The 14,573-nt window shown below is 46.7% G+C and overlaps 1 protein-coding gene across 5 annotated transcripts in view; it reads left to right on the top strand.

Annotated features, from left to right (window-relative positions):
• Window positions 1-14,573, top strand: part of si:cabz01090165.1 (uncharacterized protein LOC100333421 homolog) — a 136,238-nt gene that overhangs the window by 17,833 nt on the left and 103,832 nt on the right. For 4 of the 5 annotated variants that reach the window (XM_068317745.1, XM_068317742.1, XM_068317743.1 and 1 more), the window contains exon 2: window positions 9,542-9,581. The gene's annotated coding sequence lies outside the window, so the exon portion shown is untranslated. Of the gene's footprint in view, window positions 1-7,511; window positions 7,631-9,541; window positions 9,582-14,573 lie in introns of those variants that run through there. The other variant, XM_068317744.1, reaches the window with a different exon arrangement.

Genomic DNA, 14,573 nt, shown 5'->3' with positions numbered 1-14,573 from the left:
CACACACACACACACACACACACACACACACACACACACACACACACACACACACACACACACACACACACACACACAGCTTACCAGTCAATAAGTGACAACTGCTGACATGGATCTCTTTTCCGGTCAGGATAAATTAAACCCGTCCATTAGCAGCGGGAACCTGGTTTCCAGCTAAACCCGGTCTGAGAGGTCAACGGGGTCAGCAGGACGCCGCCACGCCGCGTCAGCAGCTTCCATCCGGGTCAGAATGATTCCTAACCACCCCTGACCCCCCCCCGCACCCCCCCCCCCCCGCCACAGAGTCACAGGAAACTTCCCCTTAGTTTAATGTATTCTCACAAATTCCTGATGATCAGCTGGTCCCAAACGCCCGCCATCAATCTTCGCCGCGCCGACAGTCGGGGGTGATTCATTATTAAGAGATGAAATGATGGCGGGGAATGATTCAAAGGATGCAAGCTGTGCAGCAAACGACTCCAGAAACGGCTAAAATACGACAAAAGCACTCAGAAGAGATAATAAATTAATAACACTAATTAAACCCCTCAACGCCAAAACGGAAGAAACCGAGAGGAACAGTCTCCTTTTATGGAAACGAGCCGCGCCATTGGCCCACGAGGGGATCGCCACGCCTTTAACCTGGACCCACAGGTGTGGGTTGACGTGTTGCTTTAAGAGTCTTCATCACGTCCTCTACCTGAATCTGAACATCTGTTCTCACTCCTGGACGGCGAGGAGGCTGGGCCCACGCCGTGGAGGGGAAACCACGGCGTGGGTTATATCCGTCCGTCCGTGCCGTGAATCACGCGCTTCCTGGCGGGACGCCACAGACCACGGGAACATCTCTTGTTATTATCAAGCGCCTGGACCATATGATTCATCTGATAATCCCGGTGGCGGCGAGAGGCACACGCTCCTGCAGGCGGGATCATCGCCGCCGCTTCCAGAAGCGCATTAGGATTCATGAGCGGCCAGCGCTGCTCGTGGAGGGGAGGGGGAATGCAGAGCAGAGCCTCAGAGTACAATACAGAGAGATAAGGGCCTCTTGAACACACACACACACACACACATGCTAGTGATGCTACCATACGTACCTGGCGAACAGGTGACGCCTCTGGTTTCCATGGAGAATATTCTGATCGTCTGATTTAAATTTCCTTCCACGGTTCTGTGGGGTGTTCTTGACGGGCAGGTGAAACGTCCGATGAAATGAAATCATTTCTCACCCCCTCACCTCTTGTTGACCGCCCCCCCCCCCATCCTCCCTCTTCCCTCCTCCCTCTCTTCTCTATATGCTAATTTCCCGACTAGCCTCGCTGCTATCCGAACCAGAAAATTACCCAACAGCTTAATGTCGACGGGCCGATTGGGGGGGAGAAAACGTTTTGTGTGTTCAGGTGAGCGTTTAACCCTCCTCACCCACCGTTTACCTCCCCTCCATCTCTTCTCCTCCTCTCTTCTGACACCTCTTCAATCCGCCGCCATTCTTTTTTTTTTTTTGTGATGCCTTAAGAAAGGATGAGATGTTGGAACTTTTGTCATTGATTGATGAAGAGGAGGATGACAATACAACAGAAAGAGAGAGGGGGAAGGAACCTGTGAGGAAAAGGGAGGAGGAGGAGGAGAAAATGCAGAGAAAATGGCACCAAAACGAGGGGTGGTGACGGGACAAATGGGCATTGATTTGGCTCATTGACTGAGGGTGGGGGGAGCAGGAAGTGCGGGGAAGCGTAGGGGGGGGGGGTCCCTAGGTGGCGTGTGTTTTGTACAAGACTGCTCATATTACCCAGAGGCCCTTGAGGCTGGATGCCGCTGTGAGGAGGAGGACTGGACTCCGATGTGTTGTCTCATCCGGTCCCTGGAAGAGTAGAAAAAAAATGTTCTTTCATACAAATTATAAAATCATTTTTTTGTATTTTAATTGAATAAAAAAAACAAGAATCGCACATTTACATATAGACAAATTATTCAAATTTAAAGAGTTTATTCCAAATTATTATAATAAATTTTTTGAGACATTTTAACAGATTAAAAAAAAAATTTCTGAACTTTTGCTGTAATTTTCAGCTCTAAAGTCTTTCAGCGCTCGCTCCCGCCCCACCCTCAATCCTGTTGTGTAAATTTCCATCCAACAGGGAGGATGAAAGTTCAGACGGAAGGAAAATCCTTCTGTTTTGTGGGACCCAGGTGAAGGGGGTGTTGGGTGGTAGTCGGGGGGGCTGGTAGGGATCTTTCAATCAGTTAAAGGATTTAGCCGGTTGAGGTGTAGCGCCCATGGAGACGCCCGCAGGCTTGGATTTCTTCTACATATCCGACCCGGTACACAAATAGAATGAACTCGCCGTCACACCGAGCCTGAGGCTCATTAGACCACCCCCACTACTACCCCCGCCCCCCCCCCATCAAGATAGAACCCAACAACAAAAGACAAGTCATTTATTCTCATCTTTCTTTGGGTCGGTGCATTGATTCCATTTGCAGTATTGTTTTTTTTTAAAAAACTTTCTTTACATATATAGATGCATCGCGCTGTTGCCGTGGCGATCAGATTACGGAGACTGAAATATCCCAGCAATATGAGCCCGTCTAGCGGGGGGTGGAGTTCTTTAGCATTACCTCTGATGCATCCATCACCTTCCATCGATGAAGAGGCCGTGTTTCCACTTCCTGTCTACCTGCGTGGATGCCGCACTGCTTTCATGTGTTACAGATTTCAAAATAAAAGCACAACGACTGCTAGTTGGCGATCAGGGACCAAAACCTGGGAATAATTCATGTGACAGTAACAAAAATACAGTAATCCCTCGTGCATTCACACATTTGGGTTTCCTATTTCCTGTCACATTTATAGCTACCACTTCCTGGCTTTAGTCATGTTCGTCCCCTCTGGCTTACATCGGGATCTCTTGGGACGTCCCATAGCCCCTGCTGGGTTCAATAAGCGGGGGTGTACCAGCTTTTCCAGGGCAGATTCTGGCGAGGCTGGCCCATATTCCCATTTACTCTACGTGATAGAAATGTGGGGTCACCTACATCCTAGTCTCCGGTTTCCCTTTTTAAGCCTCACCTTGAGTCGCGCTGGTGTCCGCCGACGCTCCGCCATGTCCTGCTCTTGACTTTGTGCAGGCTACTACAAATAGATATTGATTCCGACGCTCCTGTGGCGGTTTCGTCACGGGTGGATCAGGACGCCGCTACCCGGTTGTGCGTCGTGTGCGTTGTGATTTGAGCCGGCGCTGCATACATCAGGTTCTAATGGAGGACCACCATACGGCATATTATGTTAAATTATGGGCAGCAAAGCAATCTTCACCTCCCCGCCGCCTCCCTGCGGCTTCTTCGCTAACATGTTTTATATTTAAATGTGACACACGCCATTAGTTACCGAGGAAAACCTCCTTGTGGAATCTTTCTCACCTTCCCATCCTGATGCCTCCTCTCCGACTGTTTCCCTGCGGATGTTCGGGCTCCCTCCTGGCCCGCACCTCTCGGACAGAAAGTGTCTCTGCTAAAGCTTTGAGCGTTCCAAGCAGACATTAGCATCCAATGGGATACCTTTCATTCCACGCTAACATCACCGTTAGCTCCTGGAACTCAATTTCTCTCGCTCTCCATGCCTTCAGGGCCACCTCACGGTCCCAGATACAAACGAGTCCTCGGTTCCAATTTGTGTCCAACACACCTGAGTGGATGTTTTTCCTGACACATTGATCGTTTCGTGTTTTAATCCGCCCCTCTGTTACGTTAGGAGTTAATTGAATGTGTGGTTAAAGCAGAAGGACCTCCGACCCCCGTCAGCATCATTATTACAGCCCTGAATGCTGAGCCCCGGTTTAATCCTGAGAGGGTGACATTTCTTCGAGGGCGATAACAGGAAAGGAAAGGTCAGGCGTGTTTTGCTGCGCTGTGTTTATTCCCTCCTTTAAATTTTCTCAGATGGCGTTTCTGGGGAAACTTGAGGTTTGATGCCTTCAGAACATCTTTCACTTTTATTCTTGATGGATTTATTACTGCATTCCAGACCTATGTTATTTGACTTTTAACAACAGTGATCACAGCCGTGTTGAAGTCTTGTCTGTTATTTATCGTGAGAAACGCAGCCCATGTTATTTCTCAGGGGGGGGTCCGGTCTCATCAGGAGGGGTGATGTGTTCGTCTTCCTGACGTGACCTTTTCAATCCAGTGATTGATTCCAGAGTCACTCAAATGAAATGCAAGCTCTTATTGACTGTCAGCATTTATTCAGAACATCATGCGCGTCAGCAGTGCCGTGTCAACTATTTGTTCTTGTGTTAAGGGTAGAGTTTAGGTTATAGGTCCAAGTCAGGGGTAAGGGTTCCGGGTTAGGGGTTCAGGTTATAGATTCGGCTTAGAGTTTGGGTCAGGGTAAGGTCTTGGGTTGGGTAAAGGGGTTTGGGTTATGGGTCTGAGTTAAGGGGTAGGAGTTATGGTTCAAATTAGGGGTGAGGGTTAGGGTTTATGGTTAAAGGTTCAGCTTAAGGTAGGGGTAAGCTGAAGTTAGAGTTTGGGTTAGGGTTTGGATTAAAGCTAGGGCTAGGGGTAAAGGGTTAATTTTAGGAGTTGAGTTAGGGCTAAGGGTTCGGATTAGGATTTTGGGGTTAGGGTTGAGTTCGGATTAAGAGTCAGGGGTTGGGTTTGGGTTCGGGGTAAAGAGTTAATGGTTAGGGATTTGGGTTGGGGTTTGGGGTTAGGGACCTTTGATTCCACCATAATAAATTCTCTGTATTTGTTGATTAAACTAATGGTAATGGAGGACTAGTGGTCGTGGGACAGAATCCAGGCTGGATGTGCCGATAACCTTCTGATGATGCAATCATCTAATCCATAAACAAAGATGATCAATCCCAATACCTGCAACCAGTCAGTCTGAAAATATCAAAAACAACAGATGTATCAAAGCTTGGCTCCACTTTCAGCAGAATGACCCCTGATCGGTGACCTGGGCGTGTCTGTGGGCGTGTCTGTGGGCGTGTCTCTGAGTCCAGTCGAGTTCAGATCCTTCAGATCACGACTGAGCTTCTCCTCCTGATCGCTGCTCCCTGCTCTGCACCGCCAACTCACTCTGATCCGGCCGCTGCTGGAGGGTACCGCTCTGATCAGCTGCACACACACACACACACACACACACACACACACACACACACACTCACACACACACACACACACACACACACACACACACACACACACACACACACACACACACACACACACACACACATGCATTTAGATGCAACTGTGCACAATCACATCTGCACCCTTGAAAGCATAAAGACTCATTCACACACTCCACAAATACATTTATACACACTCGCAAACTGGCATATGCCAATGGAGATGAAGAACCGGTGTGTGTGTGTGTGTGTGTGTGTGTGTGTGTGTGTGTGTGTGTGTGTGTTTGTGTGTTTGTGTGTGTGTGTGTGTGTGTCAGAGAGCACTTCATAAATGATTCAGAGGGTTCTCTCTCTCAAACACACACACAACACACGCACACACACATACACACACATGAATGCATGGCTGCTCTCAAACCCACCGAGGGCATGGACCGGCTTCTCTGACTCACACACGCACACACACACGCACACACACACACATGCACACACAGAGAAGTCTCTAACCAACACAGACAAACAACAAGCATCTACCTTTCCCTTAAACAGGCTGCATGTTTGTTGTGTGTGTGTGTGTGTGTGTGTGTGTGTGTGTGTGTGTGTGTGTGTGTGTGCGTGTGTGTGCGTGTGTGCGTGTGTGTGTGTGTGTGTGTGTGTGTGTATGCTGCAGCTCGTGGTGTGTGTCTGCAGACTCACCGTCGTGCAGCACAGTCTCAGCTGACAGGAAGACGCTCCAATGAACTCCTCGTGTCAGAGGGGGGAGGCGTGCTGGGGAGGGAGTAGATAACAGGAAGTGTGTGTGTGTGTGTGTGTGTGTGTGTGTGTGTGTGTGTGTGTGTGTGTGTGTGTGTGTTTGTGTGTGCGCACAGGCGATGAATGCAAATTCACATGGCATCAGGCTGCATTCATCACAAGTTATTAGCGACGGAGGGAAGAGGGTTAGCATCAAAAAGAGACCAACACAGACGGCGAGGGAGACGGGGGCCATTAGTTCCTGCAGCCATGGTGCAAACTGAACGGGGAGGAGAGACGAAGACAGGAGAGGACGGGAGGTGGAGGAGGTGGAGGTGGAGGAGGAGGAGGTGTGAATGCAGACTGAGGCTGTAACATCTATTTCACACAGGTGACATGAAGGGCATGAAAACAGGGGCCTGAATAAAAAGCAGCCAGCCGGTGACATTCAGGGGAGTCAGTCAGAGTCGGTGTAATTGGGTCTGGTGGATGCTGCTCTGCAGCCGCTGTTCAGACGGCTTTAGAGCCCAAATCCATCACGTTTTAATGACTGCACTTTTATATCTCTCTGTAGTGAAAGGTAAAGCAACGTATTCATGTCTGCTCCCCCCACCCGCTGGCGTGAGTTGGGTCTGGTTATACGATCACTGGTGGGGTTTCTTTTCCACGCTGGAAGCAGTGATATAAACCAGCCTGACTGGTTCGGTTCCTCCTGCGTCACACCTCCCTCCCTCGGCTCGCTGCTGTTTGACTCATGCGCTCCATTTCAAGATGAACTCACAGCAGGAGGTCCAACCGACCCCCACCTGTGGTTCTGTCAATATCCGTCCCTCAGATCTGTTGTTGCATCAGCGGTTTTTCGGATCTACCTCATATTTTTCATCAAAACTGGAGCCTTAGAAGCGATTCTGCTCCATACCAGCAGGGGGCGATAGTGTGTAAACGCTCCAGATGTCTCTGCAGATGTTTCAATCCACCGAGTTGTCGAGACAACTGTTGTGTCATTTCCATCAGTCGGGCCTTTTTGCCCGACTGATGGTGCATCGGGTTTGAGCGGAGGCGCACCATGAGAACGTTTGTGCAGCTGTGTGTCTGAAGGCGTGTCACGCACCTTCATCTGAATCTGTGTGTTTCTGCTGCTTCATAACATCCACAGATGATGATGATCGCTGGAGGTGTGATGAAGATGCGAGGGGTGTGATGATGAGCAGCGGTGCAGAGCGACCGGCTGCTGCGACACCACAATAACTGTAATGAGTCACAGTTGTGTCCTTCCGTCATGTGACTCGGTGTTTGCAAGGGATTGGTTTACTGCTCTTTAACTTGGGTGTGTGTGTGTGTGTGTTGTTTTTATTTTTGTTGCCTCCACACACCCATATCTGCAAGTCTGCAGGACCTTTTTTGCCTGTTTTAGCTCATGGTTTTGGTTATGTGTCATATTTGGATTCAGTGTTTCCTGAACAATTATAGTGGAAAAATCCAAGGGCAGACACGAGGAGAAACAGGTGGCAAAACAGTCAGACACTCAAAAGAGGAGGGGGGGAATGACAACTAGAAACGATGGGGCAAAACAAAACGACATGACACCATGAAACAGGAAGTAACACCCAAAACACAGCGATGGCGCAGATAAAATATTTTGATTTCCCTCTCGCTGAAAAAAAGCACTCGGTCTTCATTGGCCCACAGGAACGACATCCTGATGACCCCGTCGCTCTTATTCCACCATCTGAAGATGCATCCATGCTCAGCTCCTCCAGGTGTGTGTGTGTGTGTGTGTGTGTGTGTTTGTGTGTGTGTGTGTGTGTGTGTGTGTGTGTGTGTGTGGAGTTGTGATGTTTTTTGTCCGAGTGGAACTACTTATTTCTCAGGTTCAAGCACGTCAGGTAAAAACACCCCTTTCCTGGCGATGGTGTCGCTGTCATGCGTACACGTGGACACACACGTGATGTGTTCATCCAGCGTGTGTGTGTGTGTGTGTGTGTGTATCTGTTTGACGTAGCCTGCTGCTCCTAATGCTAATACATTCATGTCTCAGCACTTCTGTTGTTTACTTCTTTACTTGAAACTATACACCGTCATCAGCATAAAAACTTCGCCTACTGTATGCCATTAGCCCATATAGCAACTTTTAAAAAGAAAACCACACAATAATAGACTATTAGCTCCCCCTTGAATCCATACCTCCTTGCAGAACCCCCCCCCCCCCTTTTAGCATCAAAGTCCGCTTGAAGTTCACAGAGCACTCACCGCCATTGCTCCGCCATCCGCTGAAGGGCCTCAGCATCAGCAAAGGCGCGTCACCCCGGATCTCGACACGCTAACGGTTATCGCGTTAAGAACCCGCAGCCGGTGTTTGAATCTAACTTTATTCGTTATTTCTCAGCCCTACGATCAGAAGTAGCCAACTGAGCTTGTAGTTAAACATCTGACATTGAGTCGCCGGCTCCAAATATGGTCGACATGGACCTGACTGACAGATTCTGGTGTGATGTAATCACTTTTTTTTTCCCTCCCATAATGCATTGCTATACAGAGCATTGGATTGTAAGACAGTTCACTTTACGGTTAATGTAAATGGTGACCTCAACCTGACCTTCACCTCATCGATCTGAACCCTGCTCCTTCCTGAACACAACCAACTCTATCAAGTTTAAAATCCTGTCAACCTGGGGAAAAAAGCGTCTCGTAATCCGCAGTCAGACGTGGAGAGGACGCCGCTAGAAAACAGCGAGGTCGGGATTCAAAGCTGATTGATCGATCTATTTTTAGTCTTTTAGGGGTTTTTTTGGAGTTACTGTCTCGTAGCATCTTTGCCCTCCATCTCCTCATAACACGCTCCTGTTCTCTCCTCCTGTTTGGAAGTCATCTGTCAGACGCGAGGACATGGAGATGGAACAAATCTCATCCCGGTAATTTATTCTGCTGTTTTTTTTTGCCTCCATGTTCTGCGTCTCCTCTGTGATGACATCTATTTGTCAGCTGCCTCTGCGTCTTTACATTGAATCCGTTTACTTCAGCCGAGCGCCGGTTCTTAGTCTTAGGTCGCGGTTTAGTGCCAGCGCCGAGCGACGGGATGAGCTCCGGAGTGGTGATGACTCAGTGGGTTCTGCTGTACGTCGGAACGTCACGTCTGACTCACGGAGTCCTCTCCTTCTCCTCCATCCTCTGTTCCTTTTTCTAGAATGTTAGAAACGCTGAAAAGAATTCAGTCAATTTGTTGCAAACTATAAAATGAATCCTGTTTGTTTTGGGGGGGGTTTTCTACACAGCGGGATGCAACTTCTTCCTGTTGGACATTAAAACTCCACGAGTCACATGACTCTTGCATTGAATTATGTCATATTATTCAGTCATTCATTTATCTTCAAACCCGCTTCTACCGCCGTCACGGGTTATGGGGCGATGGAACTTATCCCAACTGACCGGGGGCGTGAAGCAGGGGACACTCTGGGCATGACGCCAGTGCACAGTGGGGTTGTCATATTAAGAATTTCTAATAAGTCGGTATCATCTTTGAGAAATGGACTCAAACACTCTTTAACACAAAGGAAGAAATGTCAGTTGAAAAATTTGTGACTAAATCTTATTGAAAATGAACAATTTATATAGTTTTTGTTTTGGGTTTTTATGTGATTATCCTAAAATATTCATTTGTGTTTTTCCTCCAGGTGTCAAGAAGGGCTGATCTGACCAACAGATGACAGAAAGGTAAGAGATGAACAAGCTGATAGAAGTGTTCAGAACCTGCTCTGTGTAAGGTCTGGTTCTGGTTCTGATGGAACGTGTTGGATATGATCAGGACCTGATGGACTTTACATCACTGTGTCCCACAGAACAGACCTCTGGGACCAGTATCTGTCTTATCTGGGTTTGCGGTCTCTGCTAGTCTGAAATGTTTCTGAGTAATGGAAGCCCATCTGCTATCAGATGGAAGCAGACACAATCTGTTTGGGGTAGAGTCAGAGTGTCCTCTATCTGATCCACGGTCTTATCTGGAGGGAAGTCCGCCGTCATTCTCGGCCGTCGTCCTCAAGCAGAACTTTTCAAAGTAAAGGTCCGTTTTAAAGATGAGGGCAAACGTAACTTCCTGTGCTGTCTTTTTTCCCCATCACATGTGTGACTTAGCAGTTCAACTTCCTGTTTATTGGAGGCCACGTTGCTTAAAATCGTCCTTGTGTTGAAACGAGTTCAACCTCCCCTCTAAATAGAGCATCTGTAGGAGGCAGATCCTCTTCAGCTCACCTTCTGTCTCTGAAAGCTCAGGTGTTCACATATAGAACCTGTTAGCGCGCTAACACGCTAACGCACGAGGCCGGAACGTTCCCAGACGCTCCATCTTGGTTATTATTAACTGCGTGCAGACGGGAGTTCACGGTCCATTATGTGTGCTTAACATCTGATGCATGTTTGATGCGTGTTAATGCATCCGTACAGATGACACGTGTGCAGCAGTGTGTGTGTGTGTGTGTTTATGTGTGTGTGTTGGCCATAGATCCATTTTTTACTCAAGCATCCATTGAAAACATGGAAGTAGTTCTATTGGAGAAATTTTGGGTTCAGACCCAAGGTGAAGTGTTAATGCTGTATCAGGAGGAGGTAGAGTGGACGCCATTCAGCTTAAGACTCAGACGCCATAGCAACGGATGAATCCCACAATGCATTTCCCATTTATGCGTAGATCTGGAGGATTAAACTGAAATCTCTCTGATCAACAGCAAAAAAATAAAACAATCCAAACCTGTTGTGTTGCCCGTCTGACCCAGTTGTGAACATTTTACCGGCAGTTTCTTCCGTGTAATCCTGATAAAACACAAATAAACATTCGCGGGTGAAAACTCGGCCTCCTCTGCGGTGGAGAAAATGCATAAAGAAAAAAAAAAACAGTTTAGTCCTTGAACTTTTTCATTAAAAATGCAGCAGTGACGAGAGACGAACAATTAATTCACTGTTAGGATGCTTAGCGGGAGGCAGCTGAAGGAAAAACAGATGGATTGGATGATGCTCCATTGCACCGGAGTGGAAGAACCACATTTGACTCTGAGAAGTTTATTTATTCATGCAGCCCTTTACGACTGTAAAGTTTAGAACGGCTTCTCCCAGCAAAGATAGAAAACGACAACAGACCTGTCTGGAAACAGGCTGCCGGGCAACAAAACAGACGAGGAGGCGAGAATAGGAATGCAAAGAAGACGTCACACATTCATGTCAGGACATGACTTAACATGTTCTGCATCTCCTGTTAGAGCCAAGTGCCAAACTCATGGCCCGGGGGCCAAATGTGGCCCTACACATCATTTGATGTGGCTCATGAGAGCATAAAAAAGTCTAAATATGACTAGGTCAAAGATGTGCTTTGACCAAAAACTACATTTCCCACAATGCAGCAATGAAGCCCATTTTAACTTTGATAAAAACGTTTTCATCAAAAACAGAATTTTCATTAAAAACTTGTGTTTGATGCTATTATTTTTTATTCTCTTTGATAGTTTGATCCCTGATTGATGGATTTATGAGTTCAATAACCTAACAATTTAAAAGGATGTATGTTAAAATAGAGAAACATAGTTTTTCTGTACAACTGTAATGTTTGTAACTTGAATAAGTAATAAATTTAGATTTATTTTACATTACATTGACTTACATTTGTTACATTTATTAGTTACATCTGGCCCTTTGAGGACAGCCGTTAAGCTGATGTGGCCCTCGATGAAAATGAGGTTGACACCCCTGTGTTAGCGAGTCAGCGTTAGCTGGACAAACAGCGACTGTCTCTAGAACGATGTCGTGTGTGTTCGCGCCTCCTTCTTCGTGGGTTTGACGCTGGGAGACATTCTCGCCATGCACCGCCGTTGACTTCCTGCGATTAGAAAAAGCTCTGCTGAACAAGGCGTCGCTTTGTCCCGGGGATTCAGGAGCCTGACCACAGTTCTCGCTTTTATCAACTCCGTCAGCTAAAAAATAAACTGATTTAACGATCTCGTCCTTGGGGGGGCGAACAGATAAGTCATCTACGTGATTATTCCATCTTCTCCGTCTCTGTCCAGCTTTGTTCCATCCTGCAGAATCATGCGGTGACGGGCAATCCGGCTGAACTGTGACACCAATTATCCTTCTGAGCTTTACGGAAGCGGCGAGGCGCAGAAAAGCGCTTCTCTCTGCATATTGTAAGCGTTATATATCTCTTAATCTCCCCCTCTGTCCTCCGGTCTGACGGTGAGATCACCCAGAGATTCTCAGGATATTTATAAGTCTCCATCTTCATGTTTACAAAAGAAAAAAAAAATGTAGATGTCATAAAATGTAAGGATGTGTTGAAAGCAATAACAGTTTTGCAAACAACCCGCTGCAGGTGAGAAGATGAAATATGAGCCAGGAAACATAATTCAAGGATTTTGGCCGATGTGAAGATGCTGTAAGCTTTTTTTTTTAGATGCAAACACAAAGCTGTGAACTTTACAGGTAGAACTCCTCCAGAAATGATCGAAACGTCCGAATGATTTATCCTTTGGTTCACCAAAAGATGAAACCCTGAGTGGAGGCTGGAGGAAGACAGTAAAGTTAAGTAACTCTGGAACGCCAACACGCACTCACACACACACACACACACACACGGAGACACTAATATTGACTTATCGTCTCGCTGTTAGGTGAACTGTTAGACTTTGACGATAATGGCGAGGCTTCATGTCTGCGAGGGAATAATCAAGCAGATGAGAATCACCAGAGACGCACATTAAAAGACTAAATGTAACGTCGCCGTCACCTTAATGGGATTAAAGAAAAAGATCAGATCAGGTTTAATTAGTATGACTCACTTCTAGCTGTTGTCACTCCAGCGCCGCTTCGGCCCGCTTCCCCCCAGCGCTCCCCAGCAGTAATTATTTCTTCACGCTGCGTCACGGAAACACAAAGGGCGGAACTGAATCACACCTTAATAAACTTGATGGAGAAATTAAGTAGTAAAAATGTTTGGTGATGCCGCTGAGCATCATGGGAAGGTGAAGGGAGAGTCAGGCCCGAAGAATCAGATGTTCAGTGATACGGTAATCTTCTCCGGGGGAAGGAAATTACCATTTTTATATCCTGTCAACTTGTCAAAATGTTAGGAAAAAGGAGCTTTTATCGTGGTGAAAGTGGTAAAAAACAAAAATGTGACAGTGAAGAGTGAAGAGTGTACGATCTGCAGGGGTCGAGCTACGTCAGCGCAACGCATTTGCGAAAATTTAGGTATCATAAATGACATATTTTGGAGTCAGAAATGGGAAATATTCCAATAATTTTCTTGGGAATGTGTTTGGATGCTATTTATTCATTTATTCAATGTTTTTTTTAACCCGAAATTTTTTTTTTAAAAAGTATGCCTTTAACAAAATAAAAGCTTGATCTGGTTTGTGGCATATGACTCCCCAGACTGTATCTGATCTGGCTTTCAGTGTCATTATTGTTCTATCACGTGTTCGCCCCCACTCTATTATTGGACCATCTGATGGCTTTAATTGATGCGACACATGTTGTAGAAGCGTTAAAACTGATTTATGCTTTTAATCACACGCACAAAGTAGAATTCAAACGAGCAGAAGCCGCGTTCGCTCGTCTGCTGGACGTCCAAGCGACCGTCACGCGGCGCCGATAATCGAACTCCATATGTAATGAGATTGTAACGCGTCGCCTCGGGTTCAAGGGTGTTTCTGGAAATCATAAAAAAAAAAAAAAAAACGCATTAAAACGGCAGTTACACAAATCTATTAGTGATTATAGTAATTGTCACCATCAGTCTGCTTTATTAGAGGTGAGCTTTTCGCCTTCAGTGAGCACCCATTATCCATTCCATCGCTCTGTGCCCACCCATTGCATTCAATTACTCACTCAGACACACACACACATGCACACACACACACACATACACACAAAGATACTGACGATGCCTCCCGAAGCGGTTGTGCGTTCCTGGCTGCAGCTGCACTTGTTAGCGTAGCATCAGGTATGTGAGGATCCCTGCTTCAGCCTTAATTGCGTTCCTGTGGGCTCCACTCTTCTGCCCCGGAGAGTCAACAGTCCTCTTTGTGCCTTTGATCCTAACGAGTCTTATTAACTAGCATGGCAACCGCAGGGGCTTCTGGGATGGCGGGCGCCATTCAGCCGTTTATTACTGGACGGGAATGAAGGGAGCGGCCCTGGCTTTGGCGCTGCCGCTTCAGGGAGGTTTGGGATTAGGAGGGATTGGGAAACATAAGACTGTTTCTAAATATTATCTCTGAGCTAATTGTAATGATCCGCTCCTTCCTCCCTGTGAAAACAATGGTTTCAGGTCGGTGGGAACGATTCGGCGGCATCTTATCGGATGTGAAGGAAGCCGGTGCCGAGGAGATCATTGTGTCGGAGGAGATGATTTTCACCCTGATAGGAAGGCGAGCTGAGATGTTCTAAAAATAATCTGTGGAATCTTCACCCTCACGCTTTTTATTAAGTGAAACCTTCATAAAACCTTCATTATCAACCAGTCTGAGGCATCACTGCATCCCATAATAGTTCCTGTCCTGGATATTAGCTGTGACATAAGACTGAGCTGTGTTTTTTTACGGTGTATCATTAAATATATTATCAGACTTTAAGCAGCGTCGCAAACACAGCATGAAATGAGTTGTTGTTCATTCAGATATGAAAGCTGAGCTGTTAAAGACGGGAACTCGCTTTACACGA

The sequence above is a fragment of the Antennarius striatus genome, chromosome 6, assembly GCF_040054535.1.
Source record: "Antennarius striatus isolate MH-2024 chromosome 6, ASM4005453v1, whole genome shotgun sequence".
NCBI lineage: Eukaryota > Metazoa > Chordata > Actinopteri > Lophiiformes > Antennariidae > Antennarius > Antennarius striatus.
This window is presented reverse-complemented; position numbering and strand designations above follow the sequence as displayed.